This window comes from Stomoxys calcitrans, chromosome 5 (assembly GCF_963082655.1).
Source record: "Stomoxys calcitrans chromosome 5, idStoCalc2.1, whole genome shotgun sequence".
Lineage (NCBI taxonomy): Eukaryota > Metazoa > Arthropoda > Insecta > Diptera > Muscidae > Stomoxys > Stomoxys calcitrans.
This window is the reverse complement of record NC_081556.1, coordinates 38,244,602-38,260,484: the sequence shown is the minus strand read 5'-3', so window position 1 is coordinate 38,260,484 and position 15,883 is coordinate 38,244,602. Positions and strand designations below refer to the sequence as shown.

Below are 15,883 nucleotides of genomic sequence, written 5' to 3'. Positions count from 1 at the left end.
AGACCTAGTTTGGTGGTACTATCGTTTAAACAACTCTGTTTGTGGAGAGAATGGCTGATTTGGCAATAAATCCAGAGTTGTTAGTTTGTTTTGATTTTTTGCAACAAGGGTCATTGTTGATAAATTACCGTTAGTTTTATATATGTATGGAGAGGTAGAGTGAGAGAGAACTGGCGAGAGGAAAAACGCTATTAACACATTACAGGGTAAAGCGGTTTTGACGAAAACCTTCCCAGGGGGCCATTTTTCATTTAATAAAGCCTTAAAAAAGTCACCCTAGATCCATGCCTACTTTTGCAAAAATATTCAGTAAAGGATTCTTTATTTAAAAACCGCAACAAATTCCACTCAGTGTCGTATGCAAAAGAACTACAAGCTCTAAGTAAACCCCCACGACGGGTTAAGGCTGGTACTATATTCGCTTTTCGCGATATTTTTTGCCGATTAATTTTTTTTAGATAATAGATTTTATTGCAGACAAACCTGCTGATTTTGTTCAGTAGTACACTACCTCATTACTCATGTCAAAATTTTAATACAAATTTTGTTTTATCATCGTTGTATTCGTAATGTTTCAAAAAAGTAATAGTGAAATAAGGGTTTTCAACGGTGAAAAACGGACATAGTACCAGCCATTAAGTGTCGCACGGAAGCGTACGACGTGGTACTCAATGAGCTACGGTTGCTCCCACCAGACAGTGGGAGTTACCTGAATTACTATCATGTATACAACTCTGTTTTGGAAGAAAATAACTGAATTGCCAGTGAACACAGGGCTGTTCATTTGTTTTGGTTATGCGCATCAATGGGTTTTTTTTTCATTGCATTCAATGTACATGCGGTTTATTAGTTATAATTACCGTTAGTTTTATATATTTATGGAGTGGGGGAGAGAGAGAACTAGAGAGAGCAAAACACGATGAGATATTAATGTTTAGAGGACCTAACATTAAGGCGACCATACATCTTTGTGTTGGCAGACAACAGTTCAACTAAAACACTAAGAGCAGTAGAAAGATTACAAAAAATAATTAATTTTAAAACTAAAGAAAGTTCTGAATTCACATAATGTGATATGGAGCGTAAGAACACTTCTGCTAGAGAGCGGAATATTGAGCATTATTAGACTTTTAATTTTTTTAGCATTTGCTACGAACTCTGCTTAAATATATAGCCATGTTGGTATCTATACACATATTTTTATAAAACTTTGTAGCACCTTTTAATCTAACCCATGCTTTACAACATCTAAAAATAAATCAAATTAACTTGATATGCTACCTAGGCCACTTCTCGATAGCTTAATTACAACTGAGTTTAGTTGGTTGCTACCAAAGTTAACTTTAACTGAGTGATTGGAGGGTTAGAGAGAGAGAGAGAGAAAGAGAGCCACAGAGTAAGAGAGGCACAGTATAGTTAAGATCTTGCATTCCTATTGGTTGATTGTTTCGAGGTTAATTATTTTATATCGCACATCTGTCAACAACTCGATGGGGTTATGTAATGACACATATTACAGCAACAAACATTGCAATAAAATCTCTTACTGGCCCTTTAAACATTCGTAAGTCTAAAGGGCCACATATACGTAGAACATTGTTGCAGGTATTTGTTGTTTTGTTCTCAATTCTTCCTCATTGTTTTCTCCTCTACTGTTTTACGTTGTCGTCTTCTCGACGATAAGATAAATGAACATATTCGTAGTAAATACCTATCTACAACTCAACCATAGTATGTTCATTTCTACTTGGACAAATAAATAAGAGCGAGTATTATTGAAGTTTTATTTAAAAAAAAATTAATTAAAATTCTTTTAGCTAAAAACAATTCATAGAAAAAAATACTGTTTACCTATATAGGTACCACATACACAAAAGTTCGTAGTCCATATCAGAGTAACTGTGAAAGTGTATGTGATTATGGGGAAATCTACAGTAGGAGCAAAAACTTTGAGCATTTTTGAAAATTCGTTAACATATAGAAAAAATCATACTTCCACACTACGAAAAAAAACAAAATATTCTGGTTATACCATAATAAAATAAAAAAAAATCCGAGAAATTTTAATTTAAAATTTTCATAGGAGCGTTTGGTTCTTTGTACTTTTATTTTTCCTTCTGTGTGTTTAATTTTCTCCCCCACTGTCATTTCATCTTGCCATATCTGTCCTAAATCGTTGCTTACCGCTTCCTCGTGGGTACTTGAAAACGTTCACAAAAACAAAAAAAAAAGCACGCGTTGAAATGAAAACAAAACAAACGTTAAATCAACAACACCGTATTGTAAATTAAACAATTATTATTTTGCAAACAGCGACGACAAGTGCATTTTTCCAAACTTTTGTTTATTTTTCCCTAACTCTGATAATTTTTTTTGTCAAACATTTGAAATGCTTGATTTGAGGCAGGTATGGCTTTTGAGGTGTAAAAAGAGAAGTAAAAAAACAATAAAAAGTTTAACTTCAAAAAGCGGAAAATCATATAAACTCTAAAAATGTGATGTGGGTAATGAACTATGCTTCTCTTTTGACCTTGAAAATGCAAATTTGCCCACTATCATTCCATTAAGATACAGGGGCGGCAAACTCTCTTTTCACCTTAGACCTGTTTTTTTATCCTTACACGGACTAAAGTGAAGAGGGCGAATTCTCGTTTGACCTGAGACCCCTTTTTTTAATCCTTACACAGACTAAAATTGATATTTAAACGCGGTTATCGTTGCGATTTTACAAAATTTTTTAAAGTTTAAATTTTAAGCCAATTTATCGAAAGCGAAAACAGATTCTTCAACTGATTTTCTTTTTCTACTCACTTAAAGTCTACAATAATTATTTTTTCGGGCGATAACTTAAACTTACTTGCTCGATAATCGAAAAATTGTTGATATCGAAAGTAATTTGTTAACGAAAAATGATAATACTAGCTGTTATCGATAAATTGCCTGGTCGAACTTTAAAGGTTGGCGATGTGCCCAATAAAAACAATAGCTGCTGTACTGGTTGTTCGTTAGTTGGCTGTAAACAAAAAACAAAAACCTGCGTTATCGGCTAGCATAGTCAAATTAAAGATATTTTGATATTAATTATTTCTCTACTAGTCATTATGTTACTAATCCCACTTCAGTAATACTTATTTTTTGGCACCCTTTTGCAATAATTTTTGTGATTATTACACGGAATTTACTTTTGCAATAGACGACAAACGAATTTATGACGACAAAAATTTATGTTATCGAAAGTCTGATAATAATCAGTGTTTGGGTTTTCGGAAAGTTATCGAAAAATTTATAATAAATGTATATTTTGAAAAGTCTTTATGTTAAAAAATTCATATTATTAAAAAAATTTAGAAATGTACGTTATTGAAAAATCGATATTATCAACAAAGTAATTTATCGTATAAATGACAAAGGTGTAGGTCGAATTGCATTAGGGCCTCATTCTTGTCCATTGTTAACAATTACTATTTGGCATAGGTTTTCGTTTTCGGAAAGTTATCCAAAAATCGATACGTTAATTACTTATGCTATCGAAAAATCGTTATTTTGATAATAATGATTTTTCGACGTTTTCAATAATGTTTTTGCCATAAATTATGGAAAGTTATCGAAACAATCCATTTAATTGAGAAAGTGTTTTATCGGATAATTTATATAGGTACTGGTCGACTACTGAAACGAATTCTTGCCCATTATTAACAATAACTAAGTTACGTAGTTTTTATTTTCATATATAGGGAAGCATGCGTTATGGGCTGTCATGGCTAAAATCAATATTATTGAAATGGAAGTTATCGAAAAATCGTAAATAACTTCAAAATTTATGTAAAAATTTGTATTCTTATGATAACTTGAATGTTATTTTGTTTGAGTGTACAAAATTGATGTTGAGGTTGGGTTTCGGTAAGTTATGGAAAACTCGATGTGATCACTGTTGTAAGAACGTTATCGATAACTCAATTAATACTAGAATTGTCAACAAAATAGATAACAAAACATAAATACATTAATAAAAATGCAAGTTATCTAAAAATCAATGTTATAAACAATTTGCTTTATCGAAAAATCGATATTATAAAAAATGATTTTTACAAAAAATCGATAATTTTTCCCATCGACTTAATAAATAAATATACTGTTCGACTACATGATAGCATTATGTTTGCTCAACCGATTTTAAAAAAAGATCGTTATCGAAAATTCAATAAATCAACCATTTATCGATAAATCTATGCTATGTTGCATTTAGTATTTTTTTCTAAAAATCGATAATGTGACTGCTGCTCTGTATAACAATGGTTTTTTCTGTTTTTTAAAAAGCTATGATCTTTATAATTGATGTTATCGAAAAATCGATATTACAATAATAAAAGGTTATCGAAAAATTGATAAAGTTACTGTTTACAATTTTTGCACAATAACAAGAAAAACTACTTGTAACCACAAGTTGGACTTGTTATGTAAGAAGCAAAACAAATGTTATCGGTTTCAAAACGTTTAATCGGAGCAGCATTTTATATATTTTTTAATGATTTTCTTATCATCGAGAGCAAAACTACAACAACCTTAATGTTTTTTTACGCTGAGCCGAAATTAAAACAAAAAAAGATGAATTCCAAAAGACAACAACATTGGCGGCCTCTCAAACAGTCACACAGGCAGTGAATTTGAACCACTTGAACTTTGATTTATCACAACAACGACAATAACCACACATAACACAAAATTTCTTATATTTTTTTTTGTTGTTTGTTGTTGTTGAATCTTTTCAAGGCGTAAACAAATGAAAATATTTATTAAAATTTATAACTACAATGGCCAGGTTAGCAACACTCTAGGCTAACTCGAACACTTTTACTACTACTCTTGTTGTTTGAAATTGCTGTCCCTACAAATTGACAACGTCATAAAATCAAATTAATGTGTAAAATTTAAAGCAAAATTTTGTTTTCATTTATAAATCGAAGAAGGTTTATAAATCATTCTGAAGTGTTTAATAAAAACGAGGACAAAAAGATTTTTTTGCTATCTATTTGGACTTTAAATCTATTATATGCGACTGCAGACAATGTATGGCGAAAAGGCAACATTTTTATTTATTTTATGTGGCAGGAAGGACTGTTTCATTTCCTTTCAACGGAAATTGCCCATTTTGGGAATATGTTCGAGAATGTGAACCCTTGAGGAGGGTAGTGTTGCCAGTGTCGAGGGAAAAGTTTTCGGTTGGCAAATTATCCAGCTACTAAATTTCCTAGGAAATGTGCATTTGTGCAAGCGTTTTAGGGACTTTGAAAATTTTTTTCCAAGACTGCATACGGAAATTATGGCTTAAGTTATCGATAAAATGATTTCTTAAAAAATTTTTAAAAAATAAAAAATTTTGGTATGAAGGAATTTTTTGAAAAAGCAGAAAATTAGCACTCTAAATATTTTTCTAATGGTCAACACTACTCACTCAGCATATTTTCAGTTGGTGACCCTTCTGGCTGAGCTTACCTCCTCCTTGGGGGAGTTCCTGTTATATTTCAATCACTTTTTGTTCTGCAGAGCAATTAAACTGGGCAAATAAAGTTGTACGGCGAAAAAAAGACAATGCACTAGGCCATTGAACTGTAGTCAAAAATTCGAAAGAACAGAAAATGCAGCCCATCAAATCATTGAACCCGCCGCCGGCCAACTGGTAACGTTATTGAAAATGCACATCCCTAAAATGGCCTTAATTTAATGAAACAGACATTTCATGTCGCATGATTTCTCAAAATCTTTGAAACAATGCTCTTCCCTTTAATAATGGCCTTTGTTGTTGACTTGACGCTTTGTTTTTCAGGGGAATTTTTAGATGCAGCAGCACGTGCTGCTTGCTACAACAAAGGCAATTAGTAGGTAAAGCCATTGTTTGGTTGCCCGATGATGAGAATGATGTTGTCTCTGGTGTCAAGGCCTTTCCTCATTTTGGTCTTTTTCTAATGAGTGTCATAAATAATTGTACAAGTGTCATAAATGGACTAACTTTGCAATTTATGAGCCATGCTATAGGTCTTCATTGTAATTATTTGCTTTTATTATTATGGTCGAAGGTATTTAAAGGGAAGGAATGCCATTAAAATGTTTTCAAACAAAGATATTTCTAAATAAAATTTAATTTTTGCAAACATGTTTCTATAAAATATAAAGACTAAGCTACAAGCAGCATATCTATGCCATCGTTGGAGATAGTTATGCACGAAGTTCATGAAATGCTAAAGTCATTCCAAGTGAATCCTGAGAGCACTTATAGGTGCTAATAGATTTGATAAGCCAAGTTCTAAGGAACATGCAGGATACATGTGCCATTTTGTAAAAAATAAGGGGAAGAGCTATGAGTTTTCATAGCTAAGCTATCGATAATAATTTATTAAAAATGCACATAGCATATATTGAGAGATTAAATATTGCCTTGCATAATTTTCCTGCACTTAATTGTTATCGATAATATGCGATAACCACCAATAAAATTCGATAACCACCGATAAAATTCGATACCCACCGATAAAATTAAATAAACACCGATAACATGCGATAATTTTCGATAACATTTTAGCAAATTCGCGAGCTATCGTTTATTTGGTATTTGGTAATAGATTATGAAGTTTATCTTATGTAACTCTTTGCACTAAATAGTTATAGTTATCGTTATTCACGATTACATCAGATGACACTCGACACTTTTGCATTAAATAGTTATCGATAATTCATGGAAGCCATTGATAATATGTTATAATTTTCAACAACTTAGTACTAACCACCGATAAAATTAAATAACCACCGATAACATGCGATAATTTTCGATAACATTTTAGCAAATTCGCGAGCTATCGTTTATTTGGTATTTGATAATAGATTATGAAGTTTATCTTATGTAACTCTTTGCACTAAATAGTTATAGTTATCGTTATTCACGATTACAACAGATAACACTCGATACTTTTGCATTAAATAGTTATCGATAATTCATGGAAGCCACTGATAACATGCTATAATTTTCAACAACTTAGTACTAACTTCGCCTTCTAAAGTCTATTTGATGCATATAAAATCGATTATGTGGTTTTTCTTATGTATTATTTCCCAAAATGGTTATCGATAATTCACGGAAACCACTGATAGCATTCGAAAATGTTCAATTACTTAGTAACATCGCCATCTATCATCTATTTTATATATATAAGCAACTATGTAGTTTTTCTAATGCATTTTAGCACTAAATACCTATCGATAATACAAAAAGGCCACCGATAGCTCTCGATATTTTTTATAGCCTAGAAAATCACCACATATTACTTAAAAAAGGTAAAATATTTGGATTTCGTAGTTTTTTTTATTGTATTGTTGCGCTAATAGTTATCGATAATTCGCGCTTATGTTCGATAACTTACAGCCACACCACATACTATCAAGAAGAAATCAAATATTTCATGACTTTGCTTCCTACCACAATGTTGGTACAAATAGCTATCAATAATACAAGATAACCACCGATAATATTCGATAATTTTTCTTAGTAACTTAAGAATCTATCGTCTATTTGGTATTTATAAAATCGATTATGGGGATTTTCTAATGCATATTTGCACAAAATAGTTATCGATAGTTTAAGAAAACATTCGATAATTTTCGAAAAATTTATGTAAAAAAAGATAAAGGATTCTCGACCACTTATCGCAGTCAACCTACCATTTGCTATATGCGGAATTGATTATATGAGTATCCTTAGGAATGTTGTACTGAATAGTTACCGATAGTTCAATATATTCACCACTAGTGGCCTATAGTTTTCGATAATTTACAACCACAGCACATATTAAAAGAGGTCAGATATTTCATGACATAGATTTTCAATACTGTTTGGAAAACAAACTAACTATCGATAATATACGAAAACCTTCGATAATATTCGATAAGTTTAGAAAATTACTTCAAAAATTAACATGAGATTATCGACATCAAATTTTCGCAGTATATTGACCATGTGGTATTTATGAAATTGATTGCATGGGTATCCTAATGTATTATTGCTCTGAATAGTTATCGATAATTCACCATAATCTATAACCACATCACATTTTACAACCACATCACATTTTGTTTAAAAAAGATCAAATGTTTCTTGTCATAGCTTTCTGCCACAGTTTTAGAACAAATAATTATCGATAATATACGATAATATTCGATAATATACGATAATATCCGATAGTATTCGATAGTTTTCGATATTTTCCATAACTTTGTAGTTTTTTTGGGATCTTTTGTTCATTTGATAGTTGAGAAATCGATTATGTTTTATTTTTACAATTTTTAGTTATCGATAATTCAATAATTTTCGATAACTTTGCTTTTCGATAACTACTCGGAATTATGAATTGCTATCTTTCCCACATTATGAGTCTTATCAAACTGTTACCGTTCATATTATGAAACTTGTTTTCTTGTTGCATGTTAAGATCAAATGTTTCTTGTCATAGCTTTCTGGCACAGTTTAGGAACAAATAATTATCGATAATATACGGTAATCTCCGATAATATTCGATAATTTTCGATATTTTCCATAACTTTGTAGTTTTTTTGCGATCTTTTGTCCATTTGACATTTGAAAAATCGATTATGTTGTATTTTTAGTGTATTTTTACAATTATTACTTATCGATAATTCAAAAATTTTCGATAACTTTGCAAGTATACTCGGAATTATGAATTGCTCTCTTTCCCACATTATCAATTTTATCAAACTCTTACCGTTCATATTATGAAACTTGTTTTCTTGTTGTATGGTATTTACATTGTAACAACTGCTACACAAGAAAATGCGTTTTCATTTTTGTAAAATTTCTCAGAAAAAAATCCCCGCAATTTTCAATACTGCCCAGGCCCTTAGTTTTCTCCCCAAACATTATGTGTAAATTATGATTAAGCACGTGCGGGACAATGTGTTGCCTGTCAACCTCGGCAGCAGCAGACGCTGTCGTTGACGAGGTGTGAAATATGTGGCCTAAAGCCTATGATGTGCCTGCTGCCTTTATGCCACTATCATATGCCCGCATTTGCACTTGTCAACGGGCTTAATACGCAAAAATTGCGTTTTTTCCCAACGCCAGCCAGCGATTCAAAGACGATGACATGTGAAGAAGACGTGAGTGGGTTGTCTTTGACTTCGACTTGCTTGCGTAGTTAGTTGAAGTATTAAAGAAATGTTGTTTTATTGCCATAAAACTCTGATACGTACCAGCCAGCAAACAGTGAAAGACAATAACAACAGCAACATCAACAACAACAACAACGTTGAAAAAACAAGGTAAGTGCTCAATATTTTTGTGGTTGTTGCTCTCGGTGTCTTTCTGTTGTTTGTGGCTCCTCCCCCATTCCACTTTTGTTCAACTCTATCAAATTGACGTTAATTGAATGGGTCTTGTTTTTGTTAAGATTGAGTACTGACAATGTCAAATTTATTAAAACAAAACAGAATATGACAAGAAGAACAAAAAACAAAAACAAAAACAAAAATTATTATTAAATATGCTCATTGTTGTTCTATGCTCTTCAGAAATATTGATTTATAGCTTTACGAAAATATTTAAGGAATTTACTAAGTTTCTTCATATCACAAAACCTTCCTCCAAAAATAAAACAAAAAAAAAAACAACAAAAAGCCATGCAAGATTTGAAGAAAAATCTACACGCACTTTAAGTGCTGAACGAAATTTTTGTTGTTGGTTTCTAGGGTTTAAATTTTTCTTTATTGGAACAACACTGAAGAAGTATTAGAAACTAGGCATTTTTTACAAGATAAGATTAGACTTAAACTAGTCAACAGAGCGGCCGAAAGAGCGAGAGATAGAAGAACACAGATTAAAAATAAATCGATCAATGGGCGAACATTCTTGGAATACTTAAATGTTCGAAATATTGCTGTGAATATGTGGTAAAATGATAATTATTGATAATATTGAAGGTATGAATTCCGGACACAGTTGGGCGCCAGTTGTAGAAAAAAATTTTTTTTTGATAAACTTGAAAATTTAAAAAACTATGTTTGAAATGGTAAAAATCTCTTTAGTAAGATTGCTAAAATCTATCTGATATAAATATTTGCCAATTGATATGATCAAATTTGAAGATCACTAGTTGGGCGCCAGTTATATGGAACTTGAAAACGAATTGATTCAGAGCATAGAAGGCATAGGGCAGTTACATTTCGATGTCCTTTTAAAGAATAATTTCCTCCCGTTGATGTGTGCATGAATAAATTCGAAATTTTGGCTTAAATACAGCGTTTAAAATTGATAACAAGCTGCCATCAATTTTGAAAAGCATCTGGGCATACCTGTTTTTAGTATAACCTAAAATCATATATGTGTGCAGACATTATAATTTTGTTCTAGTTTTGTTTTTTGAATGCAAGGCAATTGATTGAGTCAAATTAAGGCGTACATAAGTTTGATTAAGGTGTACTTTTAACGAGTTCGTTATTTTTATTGGTGTGTGCATTGATATTTTATACATACATTTAAGCCTTACGAATTGATGCAAAGCATTGATAGATGTTGAAAAGCTTGTGGGTGTGTCTACTATAAGGGGAACCAAATATCATACATGTGTGCATTTAAAATTTTAATGTTTTTGTGTCAACTTTGTAACATAGACAAATGTTATATTTTTTAATTTAATCGTGCTAATTGATATAAACATCTATAAGGCTTGCTTAGTTTGAGTTAGGTGCTCTTTTTTAAAATTATCAAATCTTGTTCATGTGTGCAACCAAAAAGTTAGATTTTTAGAGTTTTTTCAAAATTGTTTTTTTTTAAGTTTTTTTTTTATTATGTTTGAAACTATAAAAAAATCTTTTATTATTTAACTTTTCGAAACGAATTGATATAAGCATATGTAAACCCGAGATAGATTAGCTTAAGTGCACTTTCTTAAAACAAATAGATCTCATTCATGTGTGCAAGTAAAAAGTTGGATTTTTGTGCAACAAAGTTAGATTTTTAAATTCATAAAAAATCTTTTATTTTCTAACTTTTGGAAAGTAATTGATATGATCATAGGTAAACCTAAGTTAGATATATGTAAGGGTTTTTTCTCAGAATAATTAAATCTCATTCGTGTGTGCATGCATATAGTCTGAATTTTGGAGTATGTTCTTTATCAACTTTAAAACTACTTTTCGAGGCGAATTGATATGGACTTCTGTAAGCCCAACGTTGTTTTGCTTTCATACTACTTTTCAAAGCAAATAAATCTCATTCATGTGTGCAATCAAAAAGTTAGATTTTTAAAGTTTTTTCAAAAATGTTTTTCTTTTATCAAGTTTGAAACTATATAAAATCTTTTATTTTCTAACTTTTTGAATCGAATTGATATAAGCATATGTAAACCCGAGATAGATTAGCTTAAGTGCACTTAAGTGCACTTCTTAGAACAAATAAATGTCATTCATGTGTGCAAGCAACAAGTTCGATTTTTGTGCAACAAAGTTGGATTTTTAGATTCATAAAAAATCTTTTATTTTCTGACTTTTGAAAAATAATTGATAAGATGATATGCAAACCTTAGTTAGATATATGTAAGTGTTTTTTCTCAGAATAATTAAATCTCTTTTGTGTGTGCAAATAAATAATTTGAATTTTGGAGTTTGTTTTTTATCAACTTTAAAACAACTTTTCGAGGGGAATTGATATGGACTTGTGCAAGAACAACCTTGTTTTGCCTTGATATTCTTTTTCAAAGAAAATAAATCTCATTGATGTGTGCAAGCAAAAAGTTAGATTTTTAAAGTTTTTTAAAAAATTTTATTTTTTTAAGTTTTTTTTTTATTGAGTTTGAAACTATAAAAAATCTTTTATTTTCTAACTTTTCAAAACGAATTGATATAAGCTTATGTAAAACCGGGATAGATTAACTTAAGTGCACTTTCTTAGAGCAAATGAATCTTATTCATGGGTGCAAGCAAAAAGTTGGATTTTTGTGAAAAAAGTAGTTTTTTTTTATCAACTTTAAATCTATAACAAATTATTTGCTTTCAAACTTTTCTAAACGAATTGATATGGACTTTTGTAAGCCCTACGTTGTTTTGTTTTGATGCTCTTTTTCGGTGAAAATAAATTTCATCTATGTGTGCAAACTTAAAATTTAATTTTTACCCAAAAAGTTTTATGTTTGGAGGTTTTTTTATCAACTTTAAAACTATAAAAATCTTCTAATTACATGCTCTAAGTCAGAGAATTGAAATCTCATTTATGTGTGCAAACGAATATTTAGATTTTTGTAGTTTTCCTTTTTTGTTAACTTTAAATCCAAGAAAATCATTAATTTTCTAACTTTTCAAAACGAATTGATATGGATTATTGCAAACCCTATTTAGTTTGGCTTTGATGTTCTTTGTCAAAGCAATCAACTCTCATTTATGAGTGCATTTAAAAAGTCCGAATTTTATAAGTTTTGATTTTTGCAACTTTCAACCATTAAACATTATTTAATTATAACATTAGAAAACGAATTGATATAATCATGCGTAAGCCTAATTTAGTTATACTCAGATGCCTTGTTTTAAATTAGTTAAGCAGCATTGATGTGTGCAAGCATTTAAATTTTTCTCATAAATTTTTCAATGAAAACGAATTGATATTGGGCAATAGAAGTATACAGCAGTTGCACGTTGAAGGTGTTTTAACTAGTACGGTTGTCCCGTTCCTGTGTGCAAATTTAAAAATGAATTAAGGCTTAAATTAGTTATTGTTATATTATTCATTTAATGCGTAAGGAATAAATATGATGTTACAAGTCCTTTGTAAGAGATAAACGTTTAAATGTAGGCCTGCACCAATGACCTCACAAAAATTGTTTTGTTTTTTCCCTTTCTATAAAAATTTAAATACATTTTTTCCTTCCCCTTAAGGTGAAATATTTTTTTTCTGTAGCCTGGTGTTGTTTATATTTCAACGTCACTAGTTTAATGACGTTGCCAGCTGAAAACGCTTTATCATTCTACTGTTTCCAATTTGAAAATCGTGTAGTTATCAAAAGCCATTGGTTTCCGTTTTATTAGCGGTAACACCACGAGATGGTGAAAAATAATCATATTTCACAAGAAATCTTAAAAATTTTGTCATCAGCCATTATTTAGACCGACAATGAGGTTTAGCTATCCGCTTGCCAATATTGAATTACAAACGCACGTTCTATATATGGGTGACTAAGGAAAAAAAAGTTGTGTTCTTCGTATAATTGCCAACACGTGAGCCTACTGATTCCTTTCCCCCTGCTTGATAATACAATTTTGAAAAGTAACAGTCAAAGCAGGAAACCAGAGACAGAGAGAGAGAGAGGGAGAGTGTGTCATGCTTCATTATTCAAGGGTTGAGAAGTTCAATTCATTGTTGAGTTGCTATCGAACACTTGTGTGGCTCTAAGGGGTTACCATCAAAGACGATACTCCGTGCTCTCCCCCTTTTTGGCATTTGATTCATTTATCCCATTCCATAAGGCAAGACAGCCATCAATCATTTGTAAAATCAGCTTATAATCAATACAAGTTGCAATGTAATTTTTATTTGTATTGGAAAGAAAGACCCTTAGCATAACTACTACACCCCAGTGTCTTTTCCTCTACAATCTAACGAGCCAGAACGTGTTACAACGTAAAAATATTTTGGTAACTGCCTTAAAACAATTTATATTTGTTTTTTTTTTCTTTTACGGTAAAAAAAATAAAATCCCACGTGTTCGGGGTGTTGTTTGATGATCCTTTGCTTGTTTAAAATGCTAAGGGTGGTTTTTTTGTTACACGATAAACTTCCCTCCCAAATGGATTTTGTATTAAGTGATAATAACTCAATGTATGGAAAGGGAAGTCCAGAAAAAGGATACTCTTTAGAATATAATCCTTTAAATCGGGGCGGAAGGAAGCTCAGCTCTTAACAACACCATTGTTCATTAAAGAAAAAAAATAGTTGTGGTTTTTTCACTCTCTCTCTCAGAGCTTCAAGGTAAAGGGATTTTTACTGTTTTTTTCCAACTTTGGGGTGGGTTGGTTTTTGCAATCGTATTGGGACATTACATCATACATAAATGTTGGTTGTAGAGGTGGTAAGGGGGAGGGGTGCTTTTTACAATTTTTTCAAATTCCCTACAGAAGGCCCCTTTTCAGTGCCAAAAGCAATTGATCAGTTATATTGAGGACTAGCTGAGAGTTGCAACCCTGTTTGTTTTGTCACTTTTGGTAATTATTGGTGAGATATTTCACATGATAACACTGCTGACAGCCAGAGTAAGCGTCAAGAGACCACAAGTCCTTGCAGTTTACGCCTGGTGAAAGATTTTTCTATTACTCACTCACAAATGGGAAGGGAGGTTATTCATTGAGCATTGCGAAACAAATTGTTTATTTAATAGGGCCTGTCAAATCAATGTATTCTTTCAACATCTGTTAGGAAATTTTTATTGTAGCGTATGAAAGAAAGTTAGAGATAGAAGAGAAACAGTTTGGGGTTATTTATGGGGTATAGTTTGAAAATTAAAGATTTTAAAAGATTCCTTCTAGAAGAAGCTTTAAGTTTGCTTTCAAAAATATAATTTTTTTAAATTTTTGTAATGTTTGCCATTTATTATTTTCTAACATTGCGAAACGAATTAATACGATTAATTGAAAGCCTTTTTTAGCTTTATTTAGGTACCCTTTTACTGAGTAATTAAGTTTTATTCATGTGTGCGAAGAAAAAGTTAGAACTTTAGAGTTTTTGATTAAATATTCTTTACTAACATTTCAAAATAAATTGATATAGAGAAATGTAAGCCTTACATAGTTTTGTTTAGGTATTCTTTTTCTGATTTATATGGGTTGATTCTTGTGTGCATGTAAAAAATTAGGTTTTTAGTAGTTTTTCTATCTAAATTCTAAAATTTTAAATTATTTATTTTCCAAAATTTCGAAACGAATTGATATTAACATGTGTAGTGCATAAATAGTGTTATTTAAGTGCTCTCTTTCAGATTTATCAAGCCCCATTCATGTGTGCACGTAAAAAAGGTTAATTCTTAGAGTTTTTATTGGTTTTAAGGTGTAACAAAAATCTTTTATTTTCTAATTTTTCACAACGAATTGATACAAACATATGTAGAACTGCCTTTGAATTCTTTAGGTGCCCTTTTCAGGCCTGTTATTTGTCGTTCATGTGTGCAAAAAAAAATTAGAGTTTTGGGTTCATTTTTAAACCATTAACAAATCATATATTTTCTAAACTTTTGAAATGAATTAATATAGGCATATAGTTGCCTTAAATACTTTTATTAAAACGCTATTTTTTTAGATATTTTCAATTCCTTTATGTGTGCATTCAAAAAGTTTGGTTTTTAGCAGCGTTATTTATTAATCTTATACCATAAACAACTTTTATTTTCTAACATTTCAAAAGGAATTGATATAAACATATGCAAGCTTAATATCATTCTATTTAGGAGCTCTCTTTCACATTATTCAAGTTTCATTCTTGTGTGCAAACAAAAATTTTGATGTTATAATTTTTGTTATCAATATTAATATATGAAAATGTTTCTAACTTTTCAAAACGAATTGATATAAACATATTTGCAACGTAATTTGACTTATTTAGGTGCTCTTTTTCAGAGAAATTAAGCCGCATTCATGTGCGCAACTGAAAAGTTGAATTTTTTGAATTTTTCTATCAGACGTAAACTTATAAAAATCCTTTACTTCTTAACTTTTCCAAACGAATTGATATAAACATTTATAAACTATAATTAGACTTACTTAGATAGCCTTATTCAGATCAATTTAATTTTGTTCATGTGTGCAAGAAAAAGGTTTAGATTTTCAAGTTTTTTTTTTAACTTAC

General features: G+C 30.8%; 1 protein-coding gene across 1 annotated transcript in view; it reads left to right on the top strand.

The window, feature by feature from the left end:
• The window catches only part of LOC106082389 (GATA zinc finger domain-containing protein 14), a 74,251-nt gene that overhangs the window by 19,666 nt on the left and 38,702 nt on the right, over positions 1–15,883 (top strand). The window lies entirely within an intron of this gene.